This window comes from Littorina saxatilis, linkage group LG4 (assembly GCF_037325665.1).
Source record: "Littorina saxatilis isolate snail1 linkage group LG4, US_GU_Lsax_2.0, whole genome shotgun sequence".
NCBI classification, from domain to species: Eukaryota; Metazoa; Mollusca; class Gastropoda; order Littorinimorpha; family Littorinidae; genus Littorina; species Littorina saxatilis.
The window spans coordinates 2,693,621-2,709,298 of record NC_090248.1 but is presented as its reverse complement, the minus strand read 5'-3'; the positions used below and the strand labels follow the sequence as shown (position 1 = coordinate 2,709,298).

The 15,678-nt window shown below is 40.3% G+C and overlaps 1 long non-coding RNA gene across 1 annotated transcript; it reads right to left on the bottom strand.

The window, feature by feature from the left end:
* Nucleotides 1-5,601: 5,601 nt before the first annotated feature.
* Nucleotides 5,602-13,960, bottom strand: LOC138963770 (uncharacterized). Its single transcript, XR_011454897.1, has 4 exons — nucleotides 13,413-13,960; nucleotides 11,514-11,650; nucleotides 9,409-9,519; nucleotides 5,602-6,323 (listed from the first exon to the last, which is right to left on the bottom strand). It is a non-coding gene; the product is annotated as an uncharacterized lncRNA (long non-coding RNA).
* Between the last annotated feature and the right edge of the window lie 1,718 nt (nucleotides 13,961-15,678).

Here is a 15,678-nt window from a genome sequence, read left to right as displayed (position 1 = left end):
AAACAGAGAAGAGATGAAAACATGTCGTCCTAAAAAAAGAAAGATTGGCCGCCATTTATCAACTTCTAAAGACAAAGGGACAAAGCTAACGAAGACCGGCTGGTCTAGTGCCGAAATACAAGCTTTGAAAGCTTGTTTTGGACATCTCTTACAAAGAGGCACCTACCCATCTGGAAAACAAATTCAAATTGCAATCAGTCAAAATGACTGTCTTAAAAATAGAACAACTTTGAATGTGCGATCAAAGCTACAGCACTTGATGAGACACTGGCAATAAGGGCAACCAGTTTGTCATTGCAGTTTTGCACTGTCCGACAGTGACAAACATAGGCGAAAACATTGTCTCCTGACATCTTGTCTCACAACTCCAGGTAGTTCATCATTATGATCGACAGTGACAAACATAGGCGAAAACATAATATCTGCTGACTGCAGATGTGTACAATGCGTATAATGTATGATGCGTGTACATATTCCTAATTCCAGTTCCGTTTCCTATGCATTACCAACCGGGTCAAAATTACCCCATGCTTTCAATGAAGCGGGTTAGGGGGAGTCTTATATTGGTTGGGACGAGAAAGAATTTACCTGATGCTCCCCAGCATGTCATAAGAGGCGACTAACGGTTCTGTTTCTCCTTTTACCCTTGTTAAGTGTTTCTTGTATAGAATATAGTCAATGTTTGTAAAGATTTTAGTCAAGCAGTATGTAAGAAATGTGAAGTCCTTTGTACTGGAAACTTGCATTCTCCCAGTAAGGTAATATATTGTACTACGTTGCAAGCCCCTGGAGCAATTTTTTTATTAGTGCTTTTGTGAACAAGAAACAATTAACAAGTGGCTCTATCCCATCTCCCCCCTTTCCCCTATCCCATAAAACAGCTTCATAAGAACTGCTCAAACAAGGACCAATAAAAGAGAAAACTGAAGACCGTGGCCTTAATCTTACAGGTTTGAAGTTAAAACAAGTTTTGCAAACAATACATGTGAAAGAATGTTGTTATGCCTGAATATTAAAAAAAAAAGTTAGTGTTCCCAGAAACTTTTATTATATATATTATATATTCAGACAAGCTTTTTGGGAACGTGGATATGGGGACCTTATTATGTTTTCATATATATATATTCAAATCCTACAAATAACATTTTCCAGAATGTCTTTTTATATTTGGGTACTAAGTCGACATATAAACCACAATGCCAAATTTCAACTTTCTGCAAGCAGTTGAAAACGAGTTCCCAAATAACCGGCTGGTGTCAGAGTTAGCTTCATAAGAACTGCTCAAACAAGGACCAATAAAAGAGAAAACTGAAGACCGTGGCCTTAATCTTACAAGTTTGAAGTTAAAACAAGTTTTGCAAGCAATACATGTGACAGAATGTTGTTATGCCTGAATATTAAAAAAAATTAGTTAGTGTTCCCAGAAACTTTTATTATATATATATAATAAAAGTTTCTGGGAACACTAACTTTTAAAAAAAATTAAATCGATCAACACACACACAAACAAACAAACATAACAACAATAAAATAAAAAAAAATAAAAAAAGGACATACATGTTCATGTCTTGTCGTTTTAAAAGTATAACTAAAAAAGAACTTATAACTAGATATTTAACAATGGTACATAGAACATTCAGAAAGTTGAAATTTCGCACTGTGGTTTATATGTCGACCTAGTACCCAAATATATATGACTAAGTGCCAAAAGGTGCGCACGAAAAGCGGACAAAGGGGCTAAAAAATAAAAGTTGACAAACACGACTGATATTGTGATTTTTGTTAAGACAACAGATGCTGGAACCCAATTACGAAAAGAAAAGATAAATTTACCCAAATGATTTTACAAATAACGATAATTTTGTTCGTTATATCATTCAAAACGGCACTGAGTCATAGCATTAAGGTTATCTCGCACGTTTTTAAAGCTAGGGCTTTGAAACTTGGCACACAACCAAAGTATAATGACCTCCAGGTATGGTGCACATCACACTAAACAACATTGAATTTCAAGGTCACAGCGAGGTTAAATTTCCTTTGCAAACTGGAAAATTGTCGTTGTCACGTCTTACATGTTTTAATACTAGATCAGTTAGACTTTACATACTTCACATACTTTCAGCATTTTTATAAAACCTCATTAAAAGTGACCTGCTTGTTAATCTTTGTCAAAGTTCAAGGTCACAGCGGGGTCACATCTGGTCCAAATGTGGAATATTTTCAATTTATTCAGCGCGTTTATAGCACGAGCTTTGAAAATACACACAGTTCTAGTGTATAATGTTCACACACGATTAAAGTCTGGTTGAAAAAGTCAAGGTCACAGCAGGGTCGCGTTGAGGTCAAACATATACATTTTTCAATGAGGTTTTCTCATATGTTTTTGAAGCTAGGGCCTTGAAACTTGGCACACTACGCAAGTTAAATTAAACCTCATCAAATTCCAAGGTCACAGTAAGGTTAAAGATCCTTTAAGGATATTTTCTAAAAAAGGTGACCGCCTGGTTAATGTTTGTCAAATTTCAAGGTCACAGCAGTGCCATCTGGCTTAAACTTTGAAAAATTGTCAATTTCTTCAACTAGTTTTATAGTGTTTGAAGTCATTCACACATGATGAAAGTCTGGTTGATAAAATCAAACGTCAAGGTCGCAGCGGGGTCGCATTGAAGTCAGACACATACAATTGTCATTTTCACGAACGCCTTTTAAGCAACACCTTTGAAACTTCACACATTCCAAAGTTTTGATGTTGTTTGGTTATAATCAAAGTGTGGTCAATTTCCATGATTGAGAGCATTCAGAGGGGTCAAGTTGAGGTCACACAAAAGAGATTAAATTGTCGACACAACAGATGAGACTGGCTACCACTGTTTATTTTAATACACTTTTATGCAAATTTTAAATTGTGTTCAACCATATACACCAAACTCACCCAAACTCCTGAAACATCCAAGAAAAGGAAAAATGTGTCCAAGCAAGGAAAAACGCCATTTCTTCAAAGGCTGGAATAACTACAGAGGCAGCCGCGTCATTACACACAATGCAATTACGTCATACATCATACATTTCTATGAGTCATGTTGAATGGAATGGTGGCATGTGCCTCTATTCTAGCTAACAACAAAGCTGAAAAAATGAATATTATCTGTTTGTTTTGTTTGTTTTACCCGTACGAGACCTTTCTGTGACCTTGACATGTGACAAGGATCTACCTTAACTTCTTTAAGTCGGAGTTGAGAGTTGTGTGATGTTTGAAGGCTCTCCCTTTAAAAAAAACTGAGATAATGATGCATTTTCGTGTTTTTGATTTGCCCATGTGACCTTGAGATTCGACAAAGGTCAACAAGACTTTAACCGTGTATGGAGGCTATTAAGCCCAAAAATGTGAACTTTCAAGGTTCTTGCTTTGAAAAACTCTGAGAAAAAGGTTATGTTTTTTTTTTTACCCACACGAGACCCTGCTATGACCTTCACATTTCTCAAGGATCAACCTTGAATTCTCCATGTTGAACAATCATTAAGCAAAAGCGTTGTTTGAAGTTTGAAGGTTCTAGCTTCAAAAATCTCTGAAAAAATATGTTTCATCCGTTTTCTGAACCACATGTGACCCAGCCGTGACCTTGAAATCTGACAAGGGTCAACAAGACTTTTACCATGCATGGGGGCGATTAAACCCCAAATGTGTGTGAAGTTTCAAGGTTTCAACTTAAAAAACGTCTGAGAAAAATATACATTTTCCTTTTTGGACAATGTGTTGCACGCAAGACAACACGACAAACGCTCGTGTTATCATTCTTTTACTTTAAGGTCGACTTGCGTGCCCGCTCTTTCGCTAATCTCAATTAAAATTCATCTTAGAAGTTCGGTTTTATTACGCTTTTAATTAAGAAGATTAAACTAAGACAACAAATAGTTAGTTTTACCCATTAAACTCGATAAGGTAGTGACATTTTATGTTGAACGCAAGAAGGTGTCGCACGCAAGATCTGAAAAGATGTTGACGACATAATTTCAACACTTGATAGCGCAATCGTGGTTCGTGATTTCTTCACAAATTTTGAACACAGAATGTGTCACGTGGTTCCGTAAATGAAGTAGATCTTTGTACATGTAAATTTTGTTTTTAAAAGAAAATAACCGTTAATTACCGAACATTTTGTCGCACGCAAGATATGACGAAATTTTCAAATCGTTTTCAAAAATGCTGTTCAAAAGTTCTGCAGTCTTTGCTGGATTACTTGAAAGACAGCAGTTTGATACACCGTTATCGCTTGACGTGTCGACATCAATTCCAGAGTTTTTGAAAAAGAAATTTAGTAAATATCTGCGATTGAAAAATGTATGCCGTGATGACGAATCATCTTGCGTGCGACACCTTAAAATTCGGTTATCGAAAAAAAAAAATTCTCTCGAGATTTAGATTTGACGTTTGGTCTCGTCTGTAAAGCGATGTTTCAGGCATTCAATCAAACTAAATGCAATTCATTTGTGCTTCTTGTTATTTTTCTGTGGCATATTCAAAACACGAGGTATCACGATGTCCTTTTTCAGATGGCCGGTTTTGGCGTTATTTTTGACTTTAAACAAAGATAACTTCAAAACCGTTCAAGTCAGACACACGAAATTATGTCCACTATCTCTTCGCACATTCATCCACACACACACCAATTTTCAGCAGACACACGTTTTTAGAAACATTTTTATTGTAAAACAAAGTCGTCTTCTGTTCTGTGAGCACCTTTTGGCACTTAGTCATATAGACATTCTGGAAAACGTTATTTGTTTAGGATTTAAATATATATGTGAAAACATGTATAATAAGGTCCCCATATCCACGTTCCCCATAATCCTAAACAAATAACGTTTTCCAGAATGTCTATATATATTTGGGTACTAGGTCGACATATAAACAACAATGCCAAATTTCAAGTTTCTGGGAACACTAACTAATTTTATTTTAATATTCAGGCATAACAACATTCTTTCACATGTATTGTTTGCAAAACTTGTTTTAACTTCAAACTTGTAAGATTAAGGCCACGGTCTTCAGTTTTCTCTTTTATTGGTCCTTGTTTGAGCAGTTCTTATGAAGCTGTGTTGTATTCAAATTGATAGTTTGTCATTTGGTTTCGTACTTCTGTAGTAAGAAGTGTTCTTTTCAGCTGTGAGCTATAAGCGTTTATATTGATGCTTCAGACACGGCATAATCTTTTGAAGAACATATCTGCAATTCCCAGTCATACAGCAAGACAAAAATAGGCTCTTTGCAGTCTGCGAGCAAGTTGTCTCAATCTCTGTGCTATGTAATTTTTTCTAGCTGGTCCATATTTCTTCAGTAAGCTTTCGCCAAAAAGCAACAACATGCTGTCTTTGCCCACAACTTCAGCTAGTCCATCTTAAAACCGTGTCTTCATTTAGTGCTGAAGCTTTGCTCGCACATTCATACATGTTCTATTGTTGAGACAAGTATTTTGGTTAATTGCGGCTTGAATTATCTTTTCTGACGGATACATGCCTTTTTGAAGGAGATGCCCAAAACCATTTATTAAAGTTTGTATTTCAGCATAAGACCAGCTTGAATTTACGCTTGTCTTCATGATCTTTGTCGACCTCTGCCTTTAATTAGGTAATAAACAATACATGTTATTAGTAGTAGCAAAAGTATTTAGATATTATAAGAGTATGTCCACTAGAACCCGACATGTAGCATCTATATATAAATACAATTTAAATAATATTGAGGCGGTTTCTGCGACTTCCATTACTCGCGCAGAAGCGTCTGATTGGAGAAACTAGAGGTCAAAGTATGTACCAAAATGTTGCTAACTTGACGTTGAGCAATGTAAAATAATATTTTTTTTTTAAACAAACTTTGAACTCGAATTTCTCCAATCAGAAGATTCTGCACGAGTAATGAAAGTCGCAGAAACCGTCACATATGATGGTGGCGGTATAAACATACCAAGCGGTTCTGCATGTGTGCGACATGTGTAGTCGCAATCCTTGACGGAGGAGTCATCGCTCCCCAAATCACCCACGATGCCGGTGTTGTCATTGCCCAAATCACCCACGATGCCGGTGTCGTCATTGCCCAAATCAGCCACGATGCCGGTGTCGTCATTTCCCAAATCAGCCACGAATTGCCCAAATCACCCACGATGCCGGTGTCGTCATTGCCCAAATCACCCACGATGCCAGTGTCGTCATTGCCCAAATCACCCACGATGCCAGTGTCGTCATTGAATCACCCACGATGCCAGTGTCGTCATTGCCCAAATCACCCACGATGCCGGTGTTGTCATTGCCCAAATCACCATGACCAACTGAAACAAAGATTAGTTTAAAATTATAGAATCTTTGCTTATTGTTGATTTATAACACCGACACAAGACAGACGATGGACCTTCTTGACTGTCACGACCTCAAACAGCATGTAGACGCTCCCACACGCAAAACACACATCATTGACTGGATTGTCACCCACGAGTCCACTGACCTGGTGTACGACATCCTGCTGAATGACTACCTCAGATCCGATCATTCTGCAGTTTTGTTCTCTCTTAAGATGGCCAAACCATCCAAACAGAAAAAGCGCGTAGTCCGCCGTAACCTCAAAGAAGTTAACACTGACACATTTCGCGCAGAAGCAGCCCGCCGACTGCTTGATCCTCCGGTATCCTCAGACCCTGTACGTCATTACGACTCCACTCTCAGCACACTTCTTGACGAACATGCACCCGCAAAAACCAAACTCATCGTAGATTGGCCTTCTGCACCCTCGATCACAGCTGAAGTTAAGTATACAAAACAGTTGCGTCGCCGAGCAGAGAGGAAGTTGCGAACCTCAAAGCTGGTAGTTGACAGACAGATTTACAACAAGCAAATGGAACATGCTCAGACACTCATCGCAGACGCCAAACAATCGCACTACAGCACCAAAATCTGTGAAACAACCCCTGCCAAAACACTCTTCTCCACAGTGAATGACCTTCTTGGCTGCTCTTCTGCTTCTCCCTTGCCCAACAACATCGACCCCTCCAAACTGTCGCAAGCTTTCTCTGATTACTTCCATAACAAGATCCAAACCATCCGTGACAAACTAGACAAAATCCCACACCAAAACTCTGAAACTCCTCCTGCATTTACAGGCACTCCCTTCACACACTTTCAGCCTCTCACTCTCACTGACCTGGAGAAAGTCCTCAAAGAAATGACCTTGAAAACCTGTGACCTTGACCCTCTTCCCCCACAACTCTACTCTGACTGTCTTCCTGAACTCCTCCCTTCTATTCTCAAAATCATCAACACTTCTCTGCAAACAGGCACTGTCCCCAACTCCTTTAAGACTGCTATTGTCAAACATCTACTGAAGAAACCATCGCTCGACCCAAACACTCTCAGCAACTACCGCCCTGTCTCAAACCTTTCCTTCATCTCCAAACTCCTTGAAAGAGTCGTCCTGAAACAACTCAACTCTCACCTTCTTTGCAACAATCTTCTCTCTCCGCTTCAATTTGCCTATCGTCCTCACCACTCCACCGAAACTGCCCTTCTCAAAATCACTAATGATCTCCTCCTTGCCACTGACCAAGCTGAAATCTCTGCCGTCGCTCTACTTGATCTATCAGCGGCCTTTGACACAGTCGACCACAACATCCTCCTTCAACGCCTTCAGCACACCTTTGGTATCCATAGCACAGCTCTTTCTTGGTTCTCTTCTTATTTCACCGACCGCTACCAGACTGTTTCGATTGACAAACTGAACTCTGACCCCATCAGGCTTGAGTGCGGAGTCCCTCAGAGCTCAGTCCTTGGGCCTGTACTATTTACTCTCTACACTCAACCTCTTGACCACATCCTTGACCGACACAACGTTCTCCACCACTCTTTTGTCGACGACTCTCAACTTCACAACAGCTCTTCCCCTGACCAGTCTGAATCTCTTCTTTCCTCTATCTCTGACACTATCACTGACGTGCAGAATTGGATGACAGAAAACAAACTTCAGCTCAATAGCAACAAAACTGAAGCTATCCTAATAGGCACTACATCCAAACTCTCCAAAGCCACTTCCGACTCTCTTCAACTCTCTGACTCTTCTGTCCCTCTGTCTTCTGCTGTCAAAAACCTCGGAGTCACTCTAGACAACACCCTTTCCATGAAACAACACATCTCTTCTGTCTCTCGCACCTGCTACTTCCAACTCCGCCGCATCGCCACTATCCGCAAGTACCTCACCACAGATGCTACCGCCAAACTGGTCACTTCCACCATTCTCTCACGTCTTGACTATTGTAACTCTCTCTTGGCGGGTCTTCCCTCTTCTTCTATCTCTCGTCTCCAACGCATTCAAAATAGCTCTGCCCGTCTTGCCTTACGAAAGAAAAAGGGAGATCATATCACCCCCCTCCTAAATCAGCTCCACTGGTTGCCCGTTCCTGCCCGTATCACATACAAAATCAACACTCTCACCTACAAATGCCTCCATGGTCTCGCCCCTGCCTATCTCTCCGACTCTCTCTCTCTCTCTCTATGTCCCTTCACGAGCACTCAGATCATCTGCCGACTCCCTCAAGCTCAACATCCCCCACACCAAACTCAAAACAGCAGGTCAACGCTCATTTTCTTTCCAAGCACCTAGCCAATGGAACACACTACCTCTCCCCCTCCGTCAACAACAGTCCCTCGAATCATTCAAATCTGCACTCAAGACATTCCTTTTTTCCACATAATCCATGCATTCTACACTGCCCACCCCATCCCACCTTGAATAACTGTACATATTTTAATGGTTGCTGGTGTGTGTGTGTTGGTGACTTTAAGTCTCCGTGTGTGTGAATGAGTGTATGTGCGCCTTGAGTCGCCTGTTGGTGAGATATGTGCGCGTTATAAATATTCGTATTATTATTATTATTTATGTCAAACACTCTACCGTACCTCGAAATGTTTTAGCTCTTTGCTCAAGTGCTATCATTATTATTATTAGCATTGCTTAACGTCTAGCCGACTACGGAGAGCCTTCTCAAGATATCCCCATGCTGCCAACTAAAAAACAACAAAAAACATCATTGGAGGTCTGTCACTAGCCCCGTAGATGAACCCGACATGTAGCATCTATATATAAATAAAATTTAAATAATATTGTGGCGGTTTCTGCGACTTCCATTACTCGTGCAGAAGCTTCTGATTGGAGAAACTACAGGTCAAAGTTTGTCCCAAAATGTTTTATTATTATTTCACGTTGCTTAACATCTAGCCTGTGTTGCTAACTGGATGTTGAGCAATGTGAAATAATAATAAGAACATTTGGGAACAAGCTTTGACCTCAAGTTTCTCCAATCAGAAGTTCTGCACGAGTAGTGGAAGTCTCAGAAACCGTCACTTATGATGGTGGCGGTATAAACATACCAAGCGGTTCTGCATGTGTGCTCGTCACGTCGCAATCCTTGACGGAGGGGTCATCGCTGCCCAAATCACCCACGATGCCGGTGTTGTCATTGCCCAAATCACCATGACCAACTGAAACAAAGATTAGTTTAAAATTATAGAATCTTTGCTAATTATTGATTTATGTCACTCTATCGTAAATAAGAACAAAACGTCCCAGTCTCTAGGCTGGGGGAGGATGGAATCTGTGGCATCCCGGAGGCCGTCATTGCCCCCACGACTTCAAAGAGAGAGAGAGAGAGAGAGAGAGAGAGAGAGAGAGAGAGAGAGAGAGAGAGAGAGAGAAAGACTTCAAAGAGAGAGAGAGAGAGAGAGAGAGAGAGAGAGAGAGAGAGAGAGAGAGAGAGAGAGAGAGAGAGAGAGAGAGAGAGAGAGAACCAACGTATGGTTCCTGATGGCTTTCTTGCCTGAAGAGTGAAGTCAGGTGTATGTAATTTCATCGTTGCATGCACAACAGAAACTTCTTAATCATAAACTCCATTATCTTTTTTGAGAATCTAACTCCTTCATCCACTTCCAAGACCATTTATTTGGATGTTTTGCCTCACTTGGCAACTTGTCGTCAAGCTGATTTGCACATGGGTCTCCATTCTTGAAAAAATCCACGCTTTCACTTATCGTGGTGGCCATTTTGAATGTAAAACAGGAAGTGACCACAAAGGGAAGCAAAGACTTGTGGGAGAAAAAGTGAATCTTTTTGAGACAAGTGAGGCCCTGATAAGGATGTTTAGGGAAAATGTAACTTTTGAAAACATAGGTAAATGTAAACATCCTTGTCAGGGCCTCACTTGTCTCAAAAAGATTGCAAGCGCTTACGCTCTGCAACGCTGGGCTGTTTGACGAAATTATATTTATTATATCGCGCATGCACAAGATGTTTGAAAATGCGGGAATTGGTATTTCTTTGCGTGAAAAGGCGCGCATCCAAATTTTATTTTTGCGGGATTTCTTTCATATTTGCGGGAATGCGCGGTCTAGAATCGACACTGCGACAGATCAAAACGTGTCAGAAGGTTTTTGCCAGAATGGAAGGACGAATTTCCTTGGTTAGATTTCGACAGTGGAGTGTGCGTGAGCGCAACTCCATGACTGTGTGTAGGGGTGGGGACGAGTTTTTGCATTCAGATTGTGGGTAACCTGATTTTTGTGCGGGTAAGTTAAAAATGACATGTTACATACCCGGGGAAAGCTGAATTGACAAAAATGTGGCCACCCCTGCGTCCCGTGACAGTAAGGTGGGTTCGTATCATGAAGGAGTTAACAAAAGTGACATTTAGCCCTAATGACAGTGAGGGGCGACATTTGTATTATAGCCTACAACAATACAAATGTCGCCCCTCACTGTCATCAAAGGGTACGAGTCGTGCATCCCTCTCATTACTAGTACTATTGATTGCCAGCACTAAGAAAACTATTAGGAAAGGGTGTATTTTTCAAATAAGTCCAGAGGCTATTTAATTTAGTAGCAATGGACTTCAGACTTTTTATGGAAGAGAACAAATTCCAAAATGATAGGTTTTAAATCGTTTTAAGTAGGGCTAGGCGAGGCGCTCTCTTGCCAACATTGCGTCATAATCTGAAAGGTTCCGCGACGCAATATTCCTGATCCTGATACTTAGCTGCGTCGATATCATCGGAAAATGCACTTTCCAAACCTACTTGTGATATAGACTGCGCACATTTCTTTGCAACCAAACAGCGCCGAAACTCAATTATGTAAGACAGATCTCTTACTTTATCAACATCAGTGGTTGTCTATTGACAACTTGATGCGGCATGCGTGTTCAGATTGTTACGCGAAGCTGTGGTTCACTCTCCCATCTCTGTCAAAATGGCGGAAGGCCGAATCAAGCCACCAGCCACACGTCACTTCCGGAGAGGGACATTATTTTCTTTCGTTTTCTCCCGAGCTTTTGAGAATACGGGTTAGAAAAGTGAGTCATTATCTTCACTGGAACATATTGAATACGAACTCTAGCGCATAAGTCATTAAATTGAAAGAAGAAAGAGAAACAAATGGTTATTTCAGTATTTTTTTTTACCATGGAGACAGCCTTTAAACTTACCACAGATATGTCGTCAGGACATGAATCCAGCCAATGTGTGACTTTCGTGGTCTCGTATACACATGGAATTGCGAAGTTCTGAAGACATGGGCTTGTGAAGTTGTGTTGAAGTGGACTTGGACGGGATTTGTCGTGTTCTGTAGACCCAAAACACTGATTTGTACATTCACGTGTTGGAAAACACATTTCCATTTCGTAAAGTTTCAATCAAGCCGCCATTCGTGTTTCAATTTTCAGCTACTTGAATCTAGTTTTGCCTTTCCATATTTGGCTAATCATTATGAGCTATTAAAGGGGCACGCCATAGCTATAGTTCGGACAATTTGCATCGAGTCTATCAGAATCCTCACCTTCCAAACTGTAATATTCCCACGTTCCACATCCACAAACCCTGCATAGCTACAGAAAGCAGAAATGTTTGAAGAACTAAATCCTTGCGCGCATTTATGTGTAGTGGAAGTGAGTGACAAGCCAGAGCTACGCTTCACTCACAACCCAATTTGGCAACCGTCAGTTTAAAGCAATTTAATTGCAGATAAATGTCAGTTATAACCCTCTATTTCTGATCAGGTCTCCATGCAATCACTTTTTGTTCTTCCAGTCTATTTAGATAGCTGGGATAATATTGCAGAGGGACCTCCTCATGAATATTTCATCTACATCAGTGTTGCTGCCAGCGTTAGAGGACAATAGGTCATTTGGACCTGACCGTAAGAAATCAATAGGTCCAAATGTCCTGGCTTTAAAAAAGTAATAGGTCTTACCGTCTACAATTGACCGCGGCACCCTTGTTAATTTTAAAGTAAATCACAAATTTGTGTCAGCACACACGCATGTGTGTGTGTTTGTGTGTGAGTGTGGGAGGGGAAAGAGAGAGAGAGGGAGCTGATTTTCCACAATAAGTTATAACGTGACTTCAAATTAATTTTGCCATTTAATGACAATAAACGTTCAACTTTGGCAATTGCCAGAAACTTAAACTGCCAACCGTCAGAATCAACCAGGTAAACATGGTTAGATCACGCCACCTATTTGTCAAATATGATATGAACTTAAAATAAATGGGAAAAAATGACTAGAATATTCAAGGACTCCTGAAACAAAAAGGTAACATTTGAAACACTAGCTGTGTTGGTCCTAGAGTACAGTGTCACTGCCATTCCTAGGTACTGGTGGATTTTCAGAGAACAGCCTCCTGGAACAGAGAGTGGAGTGTACACTAGTACGACCTCATCTAGAATACGGCAATCCTGCCTGGTTTCCGAGACTAGTACGCCAATCAACATCAATCGCAAGAGTCCAAAGAAGAGCTACTAAACTGATTTACGAAATAAAAGACTACACATGATATGAAGAGAGACTAAGATACTTGACTTTGCCTACACTAAAGGCAAGAAGAAAGAGAGGGGACCTAATACAAGCGTATATATATAATATTTAACGACATTGATGACACTAACAAAGATTTCTTTTTTAAATCACCGCAGACTAACATTGTTGTAACACGTAACAGTACTGACAAAATACAAAAAGAAAGACATGATAATAACAATACAAGAAAATTTGCTTTCAGCTATAGAGTTACAAATGACTGGAACAAACTAACAACTAACATTAAACGGGCTCCCAGTACAAATGCTTTCAAGAACCTCATTGACAAACACAACGCTGGACACGACAGTCGTTGCAATAGTCACTCCCGGTGCACTTCACTTCAGTGATTGCCTTCGAGGGCCGATTAGACAGCCATTGACCAGAACTATCAATTCACAGCGGAATTCCCACTCAGAAGAGACTCCTTCGATGCGAAGAAGCCCTCTCAAATCTTCAATGCCTAACTCAAATAAATAGATATAACACTGTTCTTATAAAGTGCGCTACATAAAATCTAAGGCTTACCTGTACGAGTGGTGTGCCTGATTGTACGAAAGGGAAAAAAATCCCATGCAGCGACCATGTTCATTGTTCAGATTTCTTGAAAAGGCCCGGATCGCTTATCGCTTACGCTCTAAACAATAATAAATATTTCACTGAGGTAAAGCAATTATTTCCAAATGTTCAGAAAATATAAGATAAACTTGTGAAATAAACCTGTAAAATAGTTATTTTACAGTTTTATTTTACACAGCAATGTTAAAAAAAAAAAGAGAGAGAGAGATAATTTTTTTTTTTTTTTTAGTGTCGTAAGCACAAGAATGCTAAAAGCTCAGAAGAGATTGTTTGACGATGCAGAGATCTGTAGCAAGGGAAGGGGGACAACCAAGTCAGAACTCAAATGCTTTTGGGAACACGAGTTAAAACCCCTCAATGGTCAAGCTGAACACGAAAATTACATTTTGAGGTTACCTTGGATATGAGAACATGCTAATGTTCCCATAACCACAGAATGTTCCCAGATCCACGCTCTCACACTTACAGATGTCCCCAGATCCAAGACATTTTAAAAGTATATATATATATATATATATACATGCAGATATGTAGGAACGATTTTGTGCCTGTCGTTTTCAACTTCGGTCATCAGTCACGTGACACTTGCGGTGTGGTTTGTTTGTTTTGGCCAAGAACTTTATCATACTACTTCAAGTTTTAGAACTGACGTTGTTCGTCTGCTAGCTGTCACTTGACACACACACACAGCATCGCAATGTTACAGTTGAGTGAATGGTGTCATCCTTACCCATCATGTAAACCACCACTCGTGTGTCCAGGACTTACTTATAAAGAAAAAATAATGTTTCTACTTGTAGCCCGTTGTCCAATAAGAGCTTTTGCATCATTGTTTTCGTTCGTGTAAACTCCCCGGTAAACATACACATGTTATGTTTAAATGGTGTCTGTTGGGCCCTAGTTTATGGAAAATGAAAGACCTCAAAGCTAACCTTGTTCGTGTTCGTGCTACATGCCTTTTTTTTTTATACGGAGCGACCACAAAACAGAAACAAAACAAATAACGTAAGAGTTGTCAACAGTAACGAACACTTTTAAAGTAAAGCTGAACTCAAAGCAACATAAGAGGTATATATAGACTGATACAGAGCGAGTTTTAGCGTCAACTAAGGTGACTCGAGTCGAACCGGAGGTCGCAAAAACTCGGTCCGGTACGACTGGAGTGACGTCACCGGTTAACCAACTTTCAACCTTGCTTCCTGCGTAGGGTCTCTCCAGTTCCAAGATGGCTGCCAAGGCGAGGTGAGAAACTTCTGCAAATATTTTTTGACAAAGTTACGGATTGTGAGAAGACATTTGTTGTAAATCACTTAGCCTTTCAAAAATTAAGGATACTGGGTTGGATACTGTCTTGGTTTTAATGCATTTTATTTTAGCAGTGATGTTTATTTTGGGAAGAAATGAGGTCAACAGGAGTTTGGGTGCGATTTCGGCTCAAATGTACTTTAGCGCCCTGAACTTTTACCCGGCTGTTTTGCGCTCGATTTTCACGCTCACTTCTTCATTGACGTTCGAATCGATAGTTCGATGTTTTGGCATTACATTCACATCAACAATAAAACAGTACTGCTTGTTCATCATCGTCGTCCATCAACTCTCCACAACAGTAAATCCGTAACGCGCTTGTCGCCATCTTGTTGCAAGGGACGCGACTGGACACAACCCAACAGCGTTTCCGCGAAGAAAAAAACCAGACATGCGCAGTGACCCTACCGTAGCTCAACCCTGTTCCTCGCGAAAACTCGCTCAGAGTTTTTGAAGAACGATATAATTATGTGGTAGAAAACAAAAGTGTGTGTGTGTGAATTACAACTCCTTATCAGTAAACATGATCACTTTTCTAAAACACAAGCCATCTAAGAGTGATTTTTAATCCGATCACACACTGTCATTGCATTGCATCACATGCTTTAAGCGTGACCATGTTCAAACAATGGAAACTCGGAAACCAAAAAAACATAGCAACGATAAGATGGTCTGTCAGGTAAATTTACAAGAACAATTAGATATCTATGTAAGCTCTAACTGAATATTACTGAAGAACTCGCTTATGCTGAAGAATGGAAAATTCATTCTGAACGTAAAATTATGTTCAAATCTCTCTCTCTCTCTCTCTCTCTCTCTCTCTCTCTCTCTCTCTCTCTCTCTCTCTCTCTCTCTCTCTCTCTCTCTCTCTCTCTCTCTCTCTCTCTCTCTCTCTCTCTCTCTCTGTTCA